Below are 19098 nucleotides of genomic sequence, written 5' to 3'. Positions count from 1 at the left end.
CTGGCTCTACAAACCCACTGGGCACCAGGTGGCCGTGTTTCTGCAGCCCCTCATGGAAACACAAGCCCCCAATCCCCACCTCATGAGTCTACTGAGGTTGCTACTAACAAATATTCCCTGAGTAGAGTTCAGATTTCTAAAGGGGAAAACCTAGAACACTCCATCTATTATCATTGCTACCACCGAGCTGACCAGATCCCTGACCACCCCCGGCTACAGCCCAGCTGCTCCCTTCATTCCATCAGCTACAGACCGCTTGGTGGAACCAAGCGGAACCAACCAACTGAGCAAGCGAAGGAGTGGGCTTCTCCACAGGCGGCAGGAAACCCAGCAGGTGCCTTCACCATCTGGGTGGGAGCTTCCTGTCCTGCACTAATTCTTAGATGAACACACAATGGCCAATCAGAGAAACCGACAATGTACAGATACCTGAGGCAAGCTTCTCAGGTTTAAAGAGTGTCTCTGCAGCATCCGCCACTCAGGGTGGCAGGGATCCTGGCTCCGATCATCTCCACCAAGGGTCCACTGTGGCTGCCCCTGTGCCACACCTCCCAAAGCAGGACTCAGCATCACCAGGTCACAAGGTGAGTGGCTTCAGTGACACCTGTCTGTGCAGAGGTGAGCACCAAGAACCCGGGCAGCCAGGGAGGAACGGGAAAGAGGAAACCTGACACAGATATGAAGCCATGAGAAGAATTCCTTGTTGCAATGAGCGCAGCCCCAGTACCACTTAGGGAAGTGTAAGGCTGCAGCAGAAGCCGCAGGGCTGGGAGGTCGAGGACTGCTGCAGGAGGCTCCAAGCTGGCAGGGAAGAGAGGGAGCCCACGTGTCAGGGTGCAGTGGTGAGACCCCAGCTCTATACCCTCTTGGCGTTAGGGCCTTCCCCTCATCCTCCAAGGAGTGGCTCCTGCTGTAGGTCTGGACTCATCCTCCTGACTACCCACCTGGCAATCTCCCGCCCACCCTCACACCTCATCTGGGACCTCAGGTTCCCCACCTCCCACAACACAGCCCCATCCTGCTCCCCAGTCTGGTCCCAGTTAAGCACCTTGCTCACCCTGGAATCGAGACCCGGCGGCCCGTGTCGGGGAGAACAGTATCATGGTTGAGACAGCCAGGACTTAACTCCCGGCTTCTGCCCTTCCCAGCTCACACAAGTCCCTAAACCCCGTGGTTCCTCAGTTTCCCGATCTGTTAAACAGAGAAGGAGTCCCTCCCCTCCTATGTGTTGTAAGGTTGTAAAGTGCTGAGAACACAGGATGGCATGCAGCCCTATTCTACTACTATTATTACTGTGAGCATAATATATGCATTATGCATGAACACCAAACAAGGATCAGAAAGACGGAATACATAAACATGATTAGTTAGCAAAGTAGGATTACATATTTTTAATATTTCTATTATCAAGAATAATGTTACCTTCATTAAGCAAAGCTTTTTTTACCTTTTCTGCCAGACAGGCAATGTTCACATTAGTTTGACACCAGGGCTATTTGCTGCCAATGAAAATAACTATTTCCAAAGTTTCAAAAGACCCTTATAATTCAAAGGAATATTAGAGAGTCAAAATGATGTCCAAGTCACAGGCATCCTCAAACGTAGAATGTGAAATAGAGTTTGCAGAAAAGTAAAAGCAACATGCCAGTGCCTTGTGTCTCCAGTTCCCCTCGGTTAATATCCAGACCTAAGTGCCACACACAAGATTTACTGCTTGGTGTTTCAGATACTTGCTGTGTTCACGGACACATTAATTATCCTCTTGCCTTTAGTTTCATCATAAAATGGAAACAAAATCATTTACTCCACTGCGTTTTCCCGAGGATTAAGGAAGTGAAATAACCTAGTACAGTGACTGCCGGTAGCTGCTTTACAAATTTTAGCCACCACCTCCCTTTCTCCTCCTTTTTTTTTTTTAAACAGAGTTTTGCTCTAGTTGCCCAGGCTGGAGTGCAATGGCACAATCTCGGCTCACTGCAACTTCCATCTCCTGGGTTCAGTGGTTCTCCTGCCTTAGCCTCCCAAGTAGCTGGGATTACAGGCCATGCCTGGTTAATTCTGCATTTTTAGTAAAACGGGGATTCACCATGTTGGCCAGGCCGGTCTCGAACTCCTGACCTCAAGTGATCCAGCTGCCTTGGCCTCCCAAAGTGTTGGGATTACAGGCGTGAGCGACCATGTCCAGCCTATTTCTCCTCTTTTCTCCCCAAGTATTTAAATTTACAGTTTACTTTGTTTTCTTAAAGACAACAGGAGGGGTGAGGTGTGGCTGGGCAGGAGATAACCATCCTGAACCTCGCCAGGCCAAAGCTCAACCCAAACAACAATTGTTATTTTTGTACATTCCCTTCCAGACCCTATTTGCAAACTCTACTGCGTTGCCGATTTGCAATTCCTAGTAGCACAAGAGGCCAACAAACAACCTGACTTTCAAAGTCACACAAGCGCAAGTTTTTCCCATAATGCCTAACTGGCAATCATCGGCTAAGCAGTAAATCGGAATTTTGTCCCGAATGTTACTCACCTGTTAGTCACAGCCCTCCAACACAGGTTCACTTTGGGAATCACTGCCATTTTATCCATCTTCCTGCTCATGAAAAATAACCCCCATCTTCCCAGAATAACAATCCGACTCCCAATTTAGTAAGCAGCCAATTTCTAGACAATTTCACTAATGACAAAAAATTCAGTGTTTACCACATCATCTCTCAGGTTTTCACTATTTCCTTTTCACCTTGAAAAACCAATGGTTTTCCTCTGAGCAAGTTAAGGACAGCCGGTTTTCCTATTGCAGCAGAAGGTTGTATTCAAGTTTTCACAGAAGAGATGGGATTAGCCAGATTCATGTGGGTTCAACACAGAAGTCTTTCTGAATGGCCAGTAAACTCAGCAGCTCATGGGAGTGCAGAGACAGGGGCTGTCAGGGATCTGACCACCCAGCCCGGTGAGTTTCAGAAACTGACAATTAAAGCCAGGACACAGCCTGTCCACTGACCTTCCCTGAGGGGGAACTGCCCAGGAGTTCAAGGACTCAGCTGACCAGAGAGAGGTGCACTGATGCTGGGTGCCTCTCATGTGGTTTTCACTGGACAGTCTTCTCTTCTTCAACACTTTTTTCCCTCTGGGATGAAAGAACGCTGTGACTCCTTTAATGATTCAACGGTCAGCTTAGTTTCTGAAGTGTTGTTTTGGGTAATAAAAGTAATTTTTAAAAGCTGTACAGGGTGATTAATCAGGAGACAATTTTATAAGAATCTCACAGCAGGCCGGGAGGGAGAAGTTCCACATGTGGGTCATCTGTGGGGTCACGGGAGCACTGGGCTGGGAGACCGACTCTGCTACACGTAGTGCCAGGGCTGTGAAGATGGGGGTCTGGAACAGGATGTGGTGCACAGGATAACCTCCCTGCCACGCCTCGATGATGGATAGATCACCCCCTGTGCCGGGGAACCCCGGGCAGGTCACCTGGCCCCTTTCAAGTCGTGCTTACACATCTAATCACATCTTCTCGGTGCCCTTAGATACAAGTTCAAAGCTAGGGAAGCGCAGAAGGACCTGTGCGATCCAGCCACCTGCCCCAGAATCCCTCCCAGGTGCTCTTGGGAAGGGGTCTCACTATGGCCGTCTTTTGGTTCCTTGGACTCACCAAGTCACCCTGCCCAGAACCCACCAGTCCACTGCCCCCCTAAATCACCATGCACTTCCTGGCCTGCTCATTCTTCAGGTCCTCCTACTTAGTGGGACTTCTTTGGGGATCCTGTCCTGACCCCTAACACAACCTCATGAGCCCTGACCTTTCCCCTGGTGCACTTTAACGCCCCTTCTCCCCTGCTGGGTAGCGAACTCCCTGTGAGCAGATGCTGTGTCTGGTGGGCTCCCCATTTATCTCCTCCACCTGGAATCCAGAGGGGCTCAGCAGTGAGTCAAGGAATTAAAAGGCATTAAAGCGTGAACAAGAAGAGGGGAAGAGCCAGGACCATGTCCCAGAGAGTTAGAAAAGGGGTCAGCTCTCAGGCTTGATGTCGGCACCCCCGCCCCCAGTCTCCTGAAGGTGTCCCCCACACTCAGAACAAAAAACCAGAACTCATGGACAGTCTCCTGCTTCCAGGCAGCCCCTGGGGTGTCCTGGGAATGCTGGCCAGTCCCTTACCCGCCTAGCTGGGGTTTCACGAAGCCCCAAAGTGCTGCCTCATGTTACCTATAGGTGGATGACTCACAAATACTGCGGTGCCAAGACCCAAGGAGGCAGCCAGGCCCCTGTGCAAAACTACGCACAGGAGACAGGCCAAAAAATATTCCGCCCATAAATTTGTTTTCCTCCCTTGCCAGAAAGAAGGCTTGTGACACCAGACCGCAGTCCAAGATCCAAATTACAGTCTTGCAATCAGCAGGAGGCATGACAAACTCTCCCCTTAGTGAACCCAGAGGTCCTGAAAACCAAGTCTGCGCTTTTACCAGATGCCAGATCCAATTGCAGTCTGTCTTGTCACAGCTGATCAAGTGACACAGCCAAAAATCACTCCGGACGCCCATGACAACCTGCCCCTGGAGAAGCTCGCAACGACAGTTCCGAAGCTGAACGCATGAAAACCATCCCTCATCCCCTTCTAGGAGGGAGTGGGCCTTGAAGACCTCCCAGCAGAAACACCTCCTGGGCTCTAGGACACAGAGTTACTCCCAGATGTTAATGTTTCTGAAGCTGGCATGTATGTGTGCATATTAAAACTGAAGTATGCGCTTAAGGCATCAACGCTACCCTGTTACCCAACCTCCCACTCCAAAAGCACAGGACGCAAAGCACATCAGGATCTGGAGAAACAGAAAGCATTCCCCCAAAAAGGATGGGAATGAGTAAGGCTGCTCTTAAAGTTCACCAAGTTTTACACAACAGATTCTGGAACTCTTCCCAACATTCCTCCCTTTTGAGGTGCTTTTCTGTATAGTAATTACACAGTCACCCAACAATTAATATAATTAGAAGTTCTTCATAGATTTTAAGCACAATAAAAGTAAAAGATTCATTCAAAGGAGAAACTTAATATGCATGGAAAAATCTATATATCAGAGACGTTCATTGCAGTGTTGTTTATAATTTCAAAATAACTGGGAAGTGTCTATTCATAAACGCTTGTTAAACAAACAGGGTACTTACCTATACAAACCTGACATGAAAAATGAGGATGCAAATCTGTATTTATTGATCTGAAAATAAGTCAACAATTTTAGATAAAAAGCTATTTTTAAAAGCATAGTATTGCTGAGCACGGTGGCTCACGCCTGTAATCCCAGCACTTTGGGAGGCTGAGACAGGTGGATCGCTTGAGATCAGGAGTTCAAGACCAGCCTGGCCAACATGGCAAAACCCTGTCTCTACTAAAATATTAAAATTAGCTGGGCATGGTGGCAAGTGCCTGTAATCCCAGCTACTCTGGAGGCTGAGGCAGGAGAATTGCTTGAACCCAGGAGGTGGAGGTTGGAGCGAGCCACCCTGGGCGACACAGCGATACTCAAAAAGCCTCAAAAAAAAAAAAAAAAAAAGGGTAGTGTTCATTCAACAAATACTTATTGAAAAATTGCTATATGCCAGATACACACGGAAGACCACTCATTGTCCCAGCCTATTTTTGTCTGGAAGCTCTATACTTCCAGGCAAAAATATCTGAAAGATGCATATGCAAGTGTCCAGAGGGGTCATCGTGGGTGGCAGAATTCCACTGATGTGAATTCTTTTACATTTTCTAGTGTTTCTAAAACAAACACATACAAACCTGTAATTTATTGAGTAATTTAAAATACATAAGCAGAAAGGGTTTTTTGTTTTGTTTTGTTTTTTAAAGAAGAGGCCAGGCACAGTGGCTCACACCTGTAATCCCAGCACTTTGGGAGGCCAAGACGGGCAGATCACTTGAGATCAGGAGTTTGAGACTTGCCTGGCCACCACAGTGAAACCCCCGTCTCTGCTACAAATACAAAAATTAGCCAAGCGTGGTGGCGTGCACCTGTAATCCCAGCTACTAGGGGGGCTGAGCCATGAGAATCGCTTGAACCCGGGAGGCGGAGGTTGTAGTGAGCTGAGATTGGGCCACTGCACTCCAGTCTGGGTGACAGAGGGAGATGCTGCCTCCAGAAATAAAAAAAAAAAAAAAAGACAAAAGAAAATCACAAGGAACAATTCCGAAAACAACTCATATGTCTATAAAGTACTTATAGTGAACAAAAGATGTTTCTCACCTCCCTACCCCACCCAAGAAGTCACGGCAGGTAAAGACCTCATGCAAACAAAGGCACAGGCGCCTCCCGCACTTGCTGCTGGTCCTTCTATGCTACCCGCCAGAGCCACACTCCACCCCAGGTCGAGGGACCTGTGGCCTCATCAAACACATCCCTCTCTTCACACACCCACCACCCCACCTCCTCCAGGAACTGGGCAAAGTCAGCATGGATGAGCCCTAAACCTTATTTAGACACTTAGGACCGCATCAAGCCCCTGGTCCACACCTACATGCTTTTTAAAGGTCAAGTTGAGCACCAAAAGAATATCAAAGCCCTACAATCTGTTCAACTCAGATGCCGGAACATCACAGAAACTCTATTAACTCAATATCTAAAAATAAACTACGGCACATGTACACAAGACAAAAGAAGCAAGGTATGAAGAACTGCATGCTGACAAGTATGGGACTCAAAACCAATCTGGGGGCCAGGCGCAGTGGCTCAGGCCTGTAATCCCAGCACCTGGGGAGGCTGAGGTAGGTGGATCACCTGAGGTCGAGAGTTCAAGACCAGCCTGGCCAACATGGTAAAACCCCATCTCTACTAAAAATACAAAATTTAGCTGGGCATGGTGGGGCACACCTGTAATCCCAGGTACTTGGGAGGCTGAAGCAGGAGAATCACTTGAACCCAGGGGGTGGAGATTTCAGTGAGCCAAGATCGCACCACTGCACTCCAGCCTCGGTGACAGAGCAAGACTCTGTCTCAAAAACAAACAAACAACAGAAACCACAGGGACAATGATGCAGCCAAATCCACAGCTAGCAGTACAGTGGCATTTAGTGTGATCTCATTTAAACTGCCCAACTCTAGGAGCGAAGTACGATGGTCACCATTTTAGAGATCAGAAGGCTGAGCCTCAAAGACATCCAAAAACGTGTCCCAAGTCATATCAGGAAGAGAAGCCAAATATTCGGACACAGACAGGTGTGTGGGGCTGAGACACCCCCTGCTCTTTCCCACTGTGATGTCCCCGCAATGAACCAGGTCCCAACAAAGAGCCACGGAGCCGCCACTGGAAAAAGGAACTTCTCATATTGCAGTCCGTGAAAACGTCATTCCAGCTATTGTTCCCCGACAATGGCTGGGAAACAAAAAACAATGTTAGAAGAACATGATGCGTGAGCCATGAAATTCTTACCAAGGATTTTCCTCCGTACAACGACTTTCAGTTTTGCAAATCAGGCTGTTTCATATGTGATTGATTTCAAAGAAACAGCTGTGTACAGAAGTGTCTCACTGCCTAACACAGGGAAAAGGCCAACAACTCTGGGAAGAATCCGAACCCAGGGAAACATCCTACGTTACACAGTACAACTGAGCATTTCAAGTGTGTGCGCATGTGGCCCCAAACAGTAGCATCTGCTTTCCCCCAATTTAGTAGTTCTGAAAATCACAGGTGGCTCCAATAAGATACACATATTAGCAAAAATGGGCACTAAGTGAACTCCTGGGATTCTATTTTTGATGACTAGCCAGTGCCTGATCTCCTGATGTCACCCAGAGTCAGCACCCCCTCACACAGGCCTGAAATGGGACCAAAATTCAAAATTGCGTCGATGTCCTAGTCCTGCACTGTAAAGGAGAGAATCAATGGTTGCTGCTCAGTTCTGAACCGGAACAGAGCATGCCTCTTACAAACATCTGAAATATCGATTCCCCAAACCACAAGATAAAAACAAAAACCCAACTTTCCCGAGGGGATATCTGGGACAGGAGTAAGGAAAAGTGAGACCAGGAGACCAGACCACAGCAGTAAGAATCACAACCATATTTTTATTCACCACTTTGCACTGGGGCCTAGGCCCTGGGCCTAGCATTCTACATGAATTATGTATAAGTATTACATCAGCTCTAATCATTATTTTCAGTTAGATCTGAACACAGGACCCTTATTTTCCATTTATGCACAGGACACATACAAATATTTGATAGCACTTGTCCATCAACTGTGATTGATAGGAGGATTTAAAAATGTTTAAATGCACATGCATTTTAAGAATATTCCATTTACCTCTTAATATCTTAAAGCTATTAAAAAATCAAATCCTTGCTGGGCAAGGTGACTCACGCCTGTAATCCCAGCACTTTGGGTGGGGTGGGCGGATCAAGTGAGGTCAGGAGTTCAAGACCGGCCTGGCCAACATGGTAAAATCCCATCTCTACTAAAAACACAAAAATTAGCCAGGCATGGTGGTGCACGCCTGTAATCCCAGCTACTTGGGGGACTGAGGCAGGAGAATCACTTGAACCCGGGAGGCAGAGGTTTCAATGAGCCGAGATCGTGCCATTGCACTCCAGCGTGGGCAAGAGTGAGATTCCGTCTCCAAAAAAAAAAAAAAAAGTCAAATCCTCTTACAAAGGGCAACAGTGGAAAATGGGTAAACAAAGGCGAGGTAAACCTGCCTGAATTAAAAATTAAACTGCACAGAACTATGGGGACAGCCACTTGACAGTTTTCATAAGCAAGCTGTTTATTATTCATAGGGAGGAATTACTTCTATCATATATTGCAAGTTTTAAACTGCCAAGATGTCAAGAAGAGAATATTGGAGTTGTCACTACATGGCTGTATGAAGTCACCACCCTAAGTTTTCACCTTGCCTAGCCTCGCTCTCTCTCTCTCTGCCAGCTCTTTCATGCACTGGGCATGGGTCTGAGGGGCTCCTGTGTATGGAGGACGCAGAGATCATAAAATGCAACTGCTCCCAAGCAGCGCCCTGCCTAGGGGGACAACAGACAGGTAAGAAAGCTAGGACACAGGCAGAGCCAGGCGCAGATCACTCGGGTGTGTCTGGGAAGGGAGTGTGAACTGGGCCTGGAAGAGCAAGTGAGTCTGGTGAACTGCGTCTTAAGGACAAATGGGCCCCCCAGCCAGCCCTCCACAAAGGCTAGTGGGAAAAAGTTGCAGATGTATGATCTGAAAAAGCATTTGGGGAAGGTCTTTTAACCAGCTGCTCCTGGTGATCAGCTATTCACACCCAATGCTTCCCTCTCAGTATCTGCGGCCACTCCCCAGTGCACGGGTACCCCAAGGAGAATTTTCCGCCCCCTGCTAGAATCCCAGTCCCTCTGCCCCAACCCTGGTTCCTTCCTGCCCTGTCTCCACACCATCAAATACAGTCCAATTTCTCTTATCACCAACATTCTTCTGCGTGGCCTCCACTCTGCACTATTTCTTCTATTAAAGGAGTTTCTCCACTACCACAGTGACAGGGTTCCAGTCCTCCCGTCCATAAATCCTCAGCACATGATAGACCCAGAACTGTCCCGTCTGCTTTGAGCTCTCAACCCCCTCTCCCCCTACCCCCACGTTTCTCCTCCTTGGCTTCAGGGCCACGAAGGGCACTTGTTCTCCCATCCCAGCTGCTCCTCCACTGGCTCCCCCTTAGCCTTCCTGCCCCACCCGGGGGTGACCCAGCAGTGTGATCCCGGCCCCTGCTCTTCACACTAGGTTCCCATGTGTAAGCTCTTCCACACCTACAGTCCAACTCTAAGGAAGGGAGCCCAGGCCCGCCCTCTCTCAAACAGCCCTCTTCTGGCCAGCAGGACAGACCCTGCTCCAGACACCCCCCAGGGTGAACATCTCCTTGAATCCTGCACCCCAGGGGCCTCGTGTGCCTCCTGCACCCCAGGGGCCACGTATGCCTCTCCCCAGTCCCAGCCCCGCTCACCAAGGCTGGCTCTGAAGTTGAATGACGTTTCCCTCCCACATGCTTACTGCCTCCAAAGAAAGCTCTCACATTTTAAAATAATTTTACTGCTAATTATGATGGAGAAAAAATAATCAGCTTATGTGTGCACCCAAGCTCAAGCACTCTTATGAAGTGCTCAGCTCTGGTCCTCGAGCCATAGGATTTCTCTTTCCTTCGCCTGGGTGGTCCCAGTAAGCCCCTCTGCTTTAACATCTGAGAACAGCTCATCACAGCCACCCAGGGGGTCTGCCTGGCTTCATCCTGACCCCCTGACTTCCTGGAAGGAAGACCCTTTTCCTTTCTAGACCAGCAGAAGCAACCAAAGCTAAACAAGTATGTGGACCTCATCAGTGTAGGACACGTGCCCCTGGAGGAGGACAGACCTGCTCGGGGGAAGATGGGCTCCACCTGCCTCTCCTAGCCCAGCACTTCCTCACCGGCTCCCAGGCTTCAAGGAAAAACATTCCCTGCTTTTCAAGGGAGATCTTACTTCCTTGGGCTCAAATACAGGGTCTGCCACGCCCTGCCCCAAATTGCCCCCCCACCCCCAACTTTCTTCTTGAACAAATTCATTACCGCAGCCCTGGAGTTCAACGTGGATATACATTACAGTCACCCGGGAAGCTTTCCAAATCTACAGAGGTCTGGCCCCACACCCAGACATTCTGATTCAACTGGGGATGGGCCTGGAACATGGACTGTTGTTTTTTCAAGCTCCCGGGTGATTTTAAAATGCAGCCTGAGTTTTGAAGCCTTCTACTCTTGCTGGCCAAATTTGGTTACTCAGTAGTACCCAAATCCTTTTTCAGCACTGCTCCTAGGCAGACACGGACCAAGCAGACATGAGGCCACGATTTCGGCTATTAAGTGATGGGGCAGACGGGAGGGGAAGCGGGGGTGTCATGTGGGTGGGCTCAGTGCAAGGAACGGTGAGCAGGACCCAGCTCTTACTGGCTCACACAGATTGTTAACTGTTTAGTAATGTTCCTAGCCCAAACCGGCAGTTTGAAATCAGGCTGGGCGTGGTGGCTCACATCTGTAATTCCAGCACTTTGGGAGGCCAAGGTGGGCGGATCACCTGAGGTCAGGAGTCAGAGACCAGCCTAGCCAACATGGGGAAGCTGGTCTCTACTGAAAATACAAAAGTTTGCTGAGCGTGGTGGTGCACGCCTGCAGTCCCAGCTACTCAGGAGGCTGAGGTAGGTGAATAGCTTGAACCTGGGAAGTGGAGGTTGCAGTGAGCCAAGATGGTACCACTGTACTCCAGCCTGGGCGACAGAGTGAGACTCAAAAAAAAAAAAAGAAAGAAAAGAAAGAAATTAGCCATGGTGGGAGTATTTACGTCACAGAAATTGGCAGATACTGCAATCAAAGTTCTGCTTTTTCCTCAGAGAGCAGGTTTACCAGCACACTATGGGCTCAGGGACCTCCTACATCGGAGGGGCTAGAAAAGCTTCCTTCAGGCCTGCAGACTTTAGTAGCTCATAAAAATGGGACAAGGGCAGGGCAATGTGCCTCACACCTGTAAGCCTAGTGCTTTGGGAGACCAAGGCCAGAGGATCACTTGAAACCAGGAGTTCAAAACCAGCCTGGACAACATAGCAAGACCCCATTTCTACAAGAATAAAAAAAAAAATTACCCGGGCGTGCTGGTGTGTACCTATATAGTTCCAGCCACTCACGAGGCTGAGGAAGAAGGATTGCTTGAGCCCAGGAGTTGAAGGCTGCAGTGAGCTATGATTGAGCCACTGCACTCCAGCCTGGGTAACAGAGAAATCTCAACACACACACACACACACACACACACACACACACACACACACACACACACACAAAGAGGCAGGGTAGTCCTCAGTTATGCAGTTGGGGGGAAGATTTAACAAAAACTTGGAACCATAAAATCCTTTCAAAGGAAGTATTCTTCTCAGTCTCTACAGAAGAATTGGGCTAACAGGCTTCAGCAAAGAGAACTCCCCTGAGACAAGCTTTTATTGTACATATAAGAATAATCTCATTAGTATGTCATTTATTTGATTGTAAAGAGGAAGGTGGAACCCTTATTGTACATTTACTTAACAGCCTTTCTATAATCTTAATCTCATTCTAGTGACCTCATGTGCCCAAACGCGCTCTTTTCACGGGACAAGGAAAGATGTTGTACCAAATCCTGAGTTATCCCAAGTTCAAAGTCACAATCTTCCAAATAAACCTTGCTTTACCCTGGCGATGGGGTGAGGGTTTCAGGAACAAAGGTGCAAAATGGCCGCCTTCCATTTAGGCTGAGAAAGCGTCACATGTTTTAAAGATTTCATCACCTTCAGAGTACAAGCTATTTTCTAATTGGGTGAAGGAGGCTGGCACCCTGCTATTTGCATGCCTGTATCTTCAGGCTCCAATGTGTGACTGAGAGCCGTTTGTTTCTTTAATCTCAGCACCCTGGGATATGTGATGACGAGCTCTGGACTTGGACAGATCCAGGTTCAAATCCCAAGTCAAGCACTCATTAAAGTCTAAGGTTGCAGGAGTTTCCTAAATTCTCGTAGCTTCCCTGTAAAATGAAACCTCTGGTAGTTTTCGTGAGGATTCAAAAGGGCATACATGTGGCCTAGCATATGGTAAGCCCTCAACAAGGGGTACCTATTTCCATCCCTCAAAATACCCCAAACCTTAAATTAGAGGAATTCCATACAGCAATTCTACCTCCTCAAATTCACATGCTTCCTGACGACTTCAGGAGGCACTGTTCACCTGGAAGATGGGAGGCTGTGATGTTCTAATGGGATTTCACCCTTCTTAAACACCGCACACAGCCTTTCTTTCTAAAGCGAATTCTGCACTCCCTCGCCATCTGAAGACTGATTATTGAGACTTTTTCCCTTTAGCGAGGTCACGGTGGCATCAGGTGCTGGGTTATGTAACATACGGATGCCCTGAGGGCCCACTGAGGAGCTGGTTTCGGCTTCCTGGAGGATACTGAATCAAGTAGCTGGACTGTTCCCCGGGCGTTTGGGGGCTAAATGAATTGTTTTCATGTCACTGCTCCACAGGGTGGTGGCAGAATGTGAGGCTTCTTTTGTGCAAATAGCTGGGGAGACCAGAGACCTAGCCCGGCTCCCCAGAAGCTAAGTGTAAACGCTGCTTGGCCTGAGGCTCACTCCCGGCCAGGAGCAAAGCTGACCCGTGCACTGAGAGTGCTCTGAGAACTCTATTTAGTGTTCGGTGACCTTTTCGGATTCCTGGTTGTCAGGCGGTGACCTCGCAACAAAGACCTGATGCCCACCCCCAGGGCCTTGGGAAATGTCCCAGGGGCCTGACTCCAACTTTCAGAAGAAAAATCACAACACAGCCCCATTTAGGTGTGGAATTTGAAAACAATAAAGCTAAGGGAAATCCACATGGCTGGCCAATTGTAAACAGCAGTTCCTACTCGGTCAAAACAAGGCTGGTACCTGAAACAAGGAACGGGGAGGTCTGCCCAGAGCCAGGGGCCAGGGACGAGGTCTGCAGGGCCGCACTCTGGAGCTCTTAACCTTGTTTGGGTCAAGGGTGCTGTAAGAAGCTCCCCAGGAAGAGAAAGCACACACACCTCCCACGCAATCTCAGGGGAGCCAAGGGCTCTTAACTGGCCAGGATCCCAGGATTTAAAACCAGGAACACCTCCCAGGACTCAAGGGCGTAAACCACATTCACCATTCGCATATCTTATATCGGACCAGAACCCAGCATTAGAATAAGAAGAAAGTCTATTCAAGCAGCCCAGAGGGAAATAATTCCAGGCTGCCGGATTAGCAAACAAGAGCAATGAAGAAAATCCAGGAAGGTCCTCCCTCCACTGAGAAAAGTAAGAGCACAATACATTCACAGACAAGGCCCGCGGTGAAGGATACTTTATCAGCAATTTTCTCAGCCCACTTTCTGGGTCTTTCCAAAATCCCCGGTTGAGCTGTCATCTGCAACTAGACAGACCCTGATCAGATCCACGTGCTGGTGGAAACCACAATTTAAAAAATCAAACTATCAAATGACAAACTGTTACAGAAAGAGGATCTTCTACCCTGATTACTTTGTGGTTGGCGGGGTGACATGGGTGCCTGGGGACAAAAGGCATGCTGTGAAGTACCTCTCCCCACCTGGGCCTTTGGTACCCGGAATTAACAAATGGCATGGCTTCTTATTTATTGTTTTATAAGATCACTAAAATGTAGTCTTGGGACAACAGGAAAAAAAATAATAAAGCTCACAGAAGTGTCCTGGGCTTCTCCTCAGCCGGTCATTGTTCATTTAGTAAACAAGTGAGCCATACAAATCCCTAGGAAGCCAGGTTTGTTCACTTCGCGCGTCCTCCCAGAACTAACTGTTCTTTTGGATAAGCATGGCCCGGGCATTCCACAGACCCACAAACATCAGGCAGTGGGCAATCTGGGGTCCTGCCTAAATATCACTGCCCCCTTACTTTAAGAAATCTGCCTACAAGCAGAAAGCAGAGGTCGGGGAGAGGGATTTGACAGTGCTGCCTCCTCCCAAGCTTCCCACTCTGAGGGATTTGGCCGAGTCCCGAGGGCACTGAGCAGGGAACCAGGAATATTGTCCTCAGGGCTCCACTGGACATTCCTGGAGTCTGTTTCCTGGGCAGGGCGGCCAGGTGAGAAGCAGCCTATATTACACTGGATGACCACTGCAATGAGGAACAGCAAAATGTTCCCCAGCACCTTAAAGTACAGCCGCTGTCCATCCACGGATGTCAAAACGCTCTGCAAACCACCCATTAATTTTTATGGTGGCCTGAGAAGCAGATTGAGAATCATTACCTTCATTTTTACAAGGCAAGGAACCAAAACCACAGAGGGCGGTGAGGATTCAGGCCTCTCCCATCATTCCATCTGGGCCACGGATCTCAAGGAAAGCCCCAGCCCACAGGGAAGGGGACTCGTGGCCAGCAGAGGCTCTGCCCGAGTAGGGAGCAAGGAAAAAACGCAAACTTTGGAGCTCAGAGACGATCACAAGGGTGAGAAGGGGAAGCTGCATTCAGGGATTCTCTGGTTTAGGCAAGAATGGCTCCAGTTCTAACTTAATGTTCAACTCTGCCAGGCTGTGACAACGCTGGTAGAAACTGTGGGATTGGGGATGGCTTCCTGTTTGCTGTTTATATTTCTCTTTATCTCCAGCTTTCTGCCCTGAGCATACATTGTTTCTGTAATCAGAACAAAAGTTATGCGAACTTTATTATTATCCCGGATAAATTCTATAGTTCCAATCTGCCTATTAACTTGAAAAGAATAAGCAAGAATGCAATCTCGCACAGTGTTCTTTTTCAGATTTCATTGATCCATCAGGTTCCACGACCCTCTGCTCGCTGAGCCCGGCGGCTCTCCCGCGGCTCCTCCCGCGTGGCATATCTGGGCGCCCGACACCCGGTCAGGGCCAGCTGGGCCTGTCCCCCAACCCCGTCTACACCGCAGGCCCCGGGCTAGGAGCCGCGGGACCCAGGGTTGGGGTCCCAACAGACACCCGCCCGTGCCGCGGAGCGGGCTTCTCGGTAAACATCGCTCAGAGAACAACGCGCCTCTATCCCAGCCGGTCCCCGCCCGCGGGCCGCCGGCGCTGTCACCTCGCGGCTGCCCGGTCACCCGATCGCCAAGCCAGAAACCGGAGTTTTCAATTTCATCCTCACAGGAGGGATCTCCGAAGAAGTTGAAATATGCATTGTCACCAACAAGTTTAACTGGAGACCGCACGTCCTTCCCTCCTCCCCAGCGCCGCGCGAGGGGGGAGCCCCGACCCCTCCACGCCCTCCCGTAACCCCACGGCCCCCACGAGCAGAGCGCGCCCCCCGATTCGCGCCCGAGGACGCGTCCGGTTGCCCAGGGAGGCCACCCTGCAGGGCCACCCGCCGGGAAGTGGCCAGAGCCGGGGTGGGGGGGTCGGCCCGAGCGCATGCGGGGGGCTCCGAGAGCTGCTCGACCCCCGGAACCCCGAGCCGGGTCCCTGCCCGCCAGCAGCGGGGCGACCCGAGCGCCCGGGGGAGCGGCGAGGGGCGCGCGAGGCTTCCCCGAAGCCGCCCCGCGCCCAGGCACCCGCGCAGCCCCGAACTCAGGCGGCGGTGGCACGATCGGCGCCCGCGAGGGAGTGCAAAGCCCCGAGGACGACCCCGCGCCCCCGCCGGCCTCCAGGGCCCTGCCGCCCGAGGCGCTCCCCGCAGCCGCCTGCCTACCTGGCTCGCATGGCGTCCCCGCGGGCTCCTGCGGCTCCGCTGGTCGGCCGGCGGCTCGGCCCAGCCGGGGGCGCGCGCGGCTCCGCGGGACTCACGGCGGCGGCGGCGGCGGTGGTGGCGAGGGGCCCGGACCGCCGAGAGTGCCGGGCGCGCTGGGCCCCCGCCTCGCCGGGCGGAGGGTGGTCCCGCGCCGGGGCGGGGGCGGGGCGGGGGCGGGGCGGGGGCGGGGGCGGGGCGGGGTCGCGGGGGGCGGGGCCGGGACCAGAGCGGAGGCCGCGGAGTGGGGGTCCCGCGCCGGGGCGGGGCTTCGGAAGAGGGGCGGGGCGGGGCGCGGCCGCCTGAGGTTGGAGAGCGTGGGGCGGGCTGGGGGTGGTGCCGCGGCTCCGGGTCCCGGCGGAGATGCAGTCTGGGCGCCTTCTCTTGTTACTCCGCCCGGAGCCGGCCAGGGTAGCGGGGTCCTGGCCGCCCAGCATCCCCAGGTCTGGGTCCCCGGTACCGAGCAGGTCTGGGTGCTGGCTCGCGCTCCTGTGCTCCCCCGCACCCCCATCTCCCACCCCTTCTCCGGGAACCCCTAGCGAGGACCCCTGGGGCGGTGCGGCCCCCCCTCCGCGAGCGGGCGTGGGCGAGGGTCGCGCCGGGTTCGGAGACGTCTTACAACACCTTGGCGGAGGACCGTGGAGGGAAGGCAGGCGCGAGGCTTCGGGGGCCGGCGCGAAAGTTACACACTAACAAGAGGGAAGGCAGTCACGCTGAAAATCATAAAGGGAGGAAAACTTCCTGCGAAGCGGAATACAGATTGAAGGGCTCTGGTCGGAATAGTTTACACTTCGTCTGACCTGGGCGCTTCTGGGCCCCCGGCGCGTAAAACAGGCCTGGCACGTAGTAGGCCCTCCATCGATGCCCAGTGAGTGAACGTACCACTTAACTATGTGGCCAGCCACGACTATGGACCGACACATCTAATCCTTAAAAAAACAAAAAAAAAAATTGGCTACTCTCCTTAGTCCATTTCACACGAGTGTTTTAGAGCTCGGAGGGTTGGTTCGCCACAGCAGGAGAAGGGTAGAACCAGAATCTGAACCGAGGCCGATTCCAGAGGCTGGGGTCTAACCACTGTGCCACTGCCTGGGGCCCTCGGGACTCGCCCACCCCCACCCCGGGAACCCGGAGCCCAGGAGAAAGCGCGGGTCTTTGCCGGGGAAGAAGCCAACATTTGTTGCTCCGAGACACACACAGTCAGTCCTCCCCATTAACCCCCAGGCAGATATTGTTATTGTCCCCATTTTATAGGTGGCTTGAGACGTTAAACATTATGTTATGATTGCATGGGGCGTGCCAGAGTCTGAATTCAAACCGGGAACGTTCAGACTCCCAAGCCCCTGCGGCTGCCCCAAGCCCTGCCGCTCCTGCCGTCCGTCTGGTAGACCTTCCTTTCTCTAAGGAATCTGGTTTTCTGCCGCTGCATTTGAAGTCTGTGTTGAAGTTTCAGGAGACACAGGTGGACAGAGACACCGACCTAGGGCTCGGGAGAAGGGTGGACATTGCTGTTCTGATTTTGGTGTCATCCGTGTGTAGATCATGGAATTCCTGAAAACGGATACGAGCATCCCTAAAATACATGCGGCAGATTTTATTTTTTTTTTATTTTTTTTATTTTTTTTATTTTTATTTATTTTTTTTTTGAGACGGAGTCTCGCTCTGCCGCCCAGGCTGGAGTGCAGTGGCCGGATCTCAGCTCACTGCAAGCTCCGCCTCCCGGGTTCACGCCATTCTCCTGCCTCAGCCTCCCGAGTAGTTGGGACTACAGGCGCCCGCCACCGCGCCCGGCTAGTTTTTTGTATTTTTTAGTAGAGACGGGGTTTCACCGTGTTAGCCAGGATGGTCTCGATCTCCTGACCTCGTGATCCGCCCGTCTCGGCCTCCCAAAGTGCTGGGATTACAGGCTTGAGCCACCGCGCATGCGGCAGATTTTAAAAGGAGGCAGTGAGGCGAAGGGGCAGGTGGAGGAAGCAGAGAAGCCTCCGAACACAGGAAAGTTTCTGGGTGGCTAGAAGGTCTGATTGGTGTAGGGATGTGTCTGGAGTGTGCCTGAATCTCTGGCAAGTTATCTCGCCTCTCTGTGACTCAGTTTCCTAAATGAGTGTGAAAATGAAAGGCAGCATGCAAAGTGCTCAGCAGACTGCCTGGCACATAGTAGCTTTTAATAAGTTTTAGCGGCTATTAGTACTGCTATCCCAAATAACATCCACACTGTGTTTTTAAAAAAATACCTATAAAAACATTGAAAAAGACAAGCCAGTAGAAAATGAACAAAAGCTATGTAGATAATTCCTGAAAATGGCTCAAAGCATGAAAAGCTCCTTGACTATACTAGTGAGGGAACTAGGGCTAAATACACACACACAAAAAATCGAATGAGAAAACACAAGGCCTGTCCAGGCAGCTCAGTTCACTGAGCAGAGAGGGAGGAAGATACCCTAAAAATCACAAAGAACAAAGTGCCGTGGAAATGCAGGATAGAACGTGAATAAACAAAGCATTACAGATTTCGCCTGAGGAAGCAGAGAACGTGTCTTATGATGTCCACATATGTATGCGCAGTACTGGCTACAGTCATGCCTCAAACATCCTCAAACCAGTCCACATCCTAGAGAGGAATTAACAGAGGTCAGAATGTTTAAACAAAGAGGGGGGTGGCGGGGGGAGAGAACATATTACCTTATATTCTTATTACAGTAACTGGAATTCTTCTTCAGCTGGTATGAGCCAGGGAGTCAACATTACTGGTTTAGGTGTAAGTTGTTTGTGAACTGTTTTCTTTTTGCATCCTGGAAGGCAGAAAGGTCTCTAGATGTTGCTTCCTGTTGAATGTGTGCTTTTCTTCCACCAATTTTTGTTACTTGCTCTTCTAAAGGCCTC

At 50.8% G+C, this 19098-nt stretch overlaps 1 protein-coding gene across 7 annotated transcripts in view; it reads right to left on the bottom strand.

Moving 5' to 3' along the window:
* SH3BP4 (SH3 domain binding protein 4) overlaps window positions 1-16333 on the bottom strand; it is a 104148-nt gene extending 87815 nt beyond the window's left edge. For all 7 annotated transcript variants that reach the window (XM_077956084.1, XM_077956075.1, XM_077956085.1 and 4 more), the window contains exon 1: window positions 16180-16333. The gene's annotated coding sequence lies outside the window, so the exon portion shown is untranslated. The remainder of the gene's footprint in view (window positions 1-16179) is intronic.
* Window positions 16334-19098: the final 2765 nt, after the last annotated feature.

The sequence above is a fragment of the Macaca mulatta genome, chromosome 12, assembly GCF_049350105.2.
Source record: "Macaca mulatta isolate MMU2019108-1 chromosome 12, T2T-MMU8v2.0, whole genome shotgun sequence".
NCBI classification, from domain to species: domain Eukaryota; kingdom Metazoa; phylum Chordata; class Mammalia; order Primates; family Cercopithecidae; genus Macaca; species Macaca mulatta.
The sequence above is the reverse complement of the archived record's forward strand: the minus strand, read 5'-3'. Positions and strand labels throughout refer to the sequence as shown.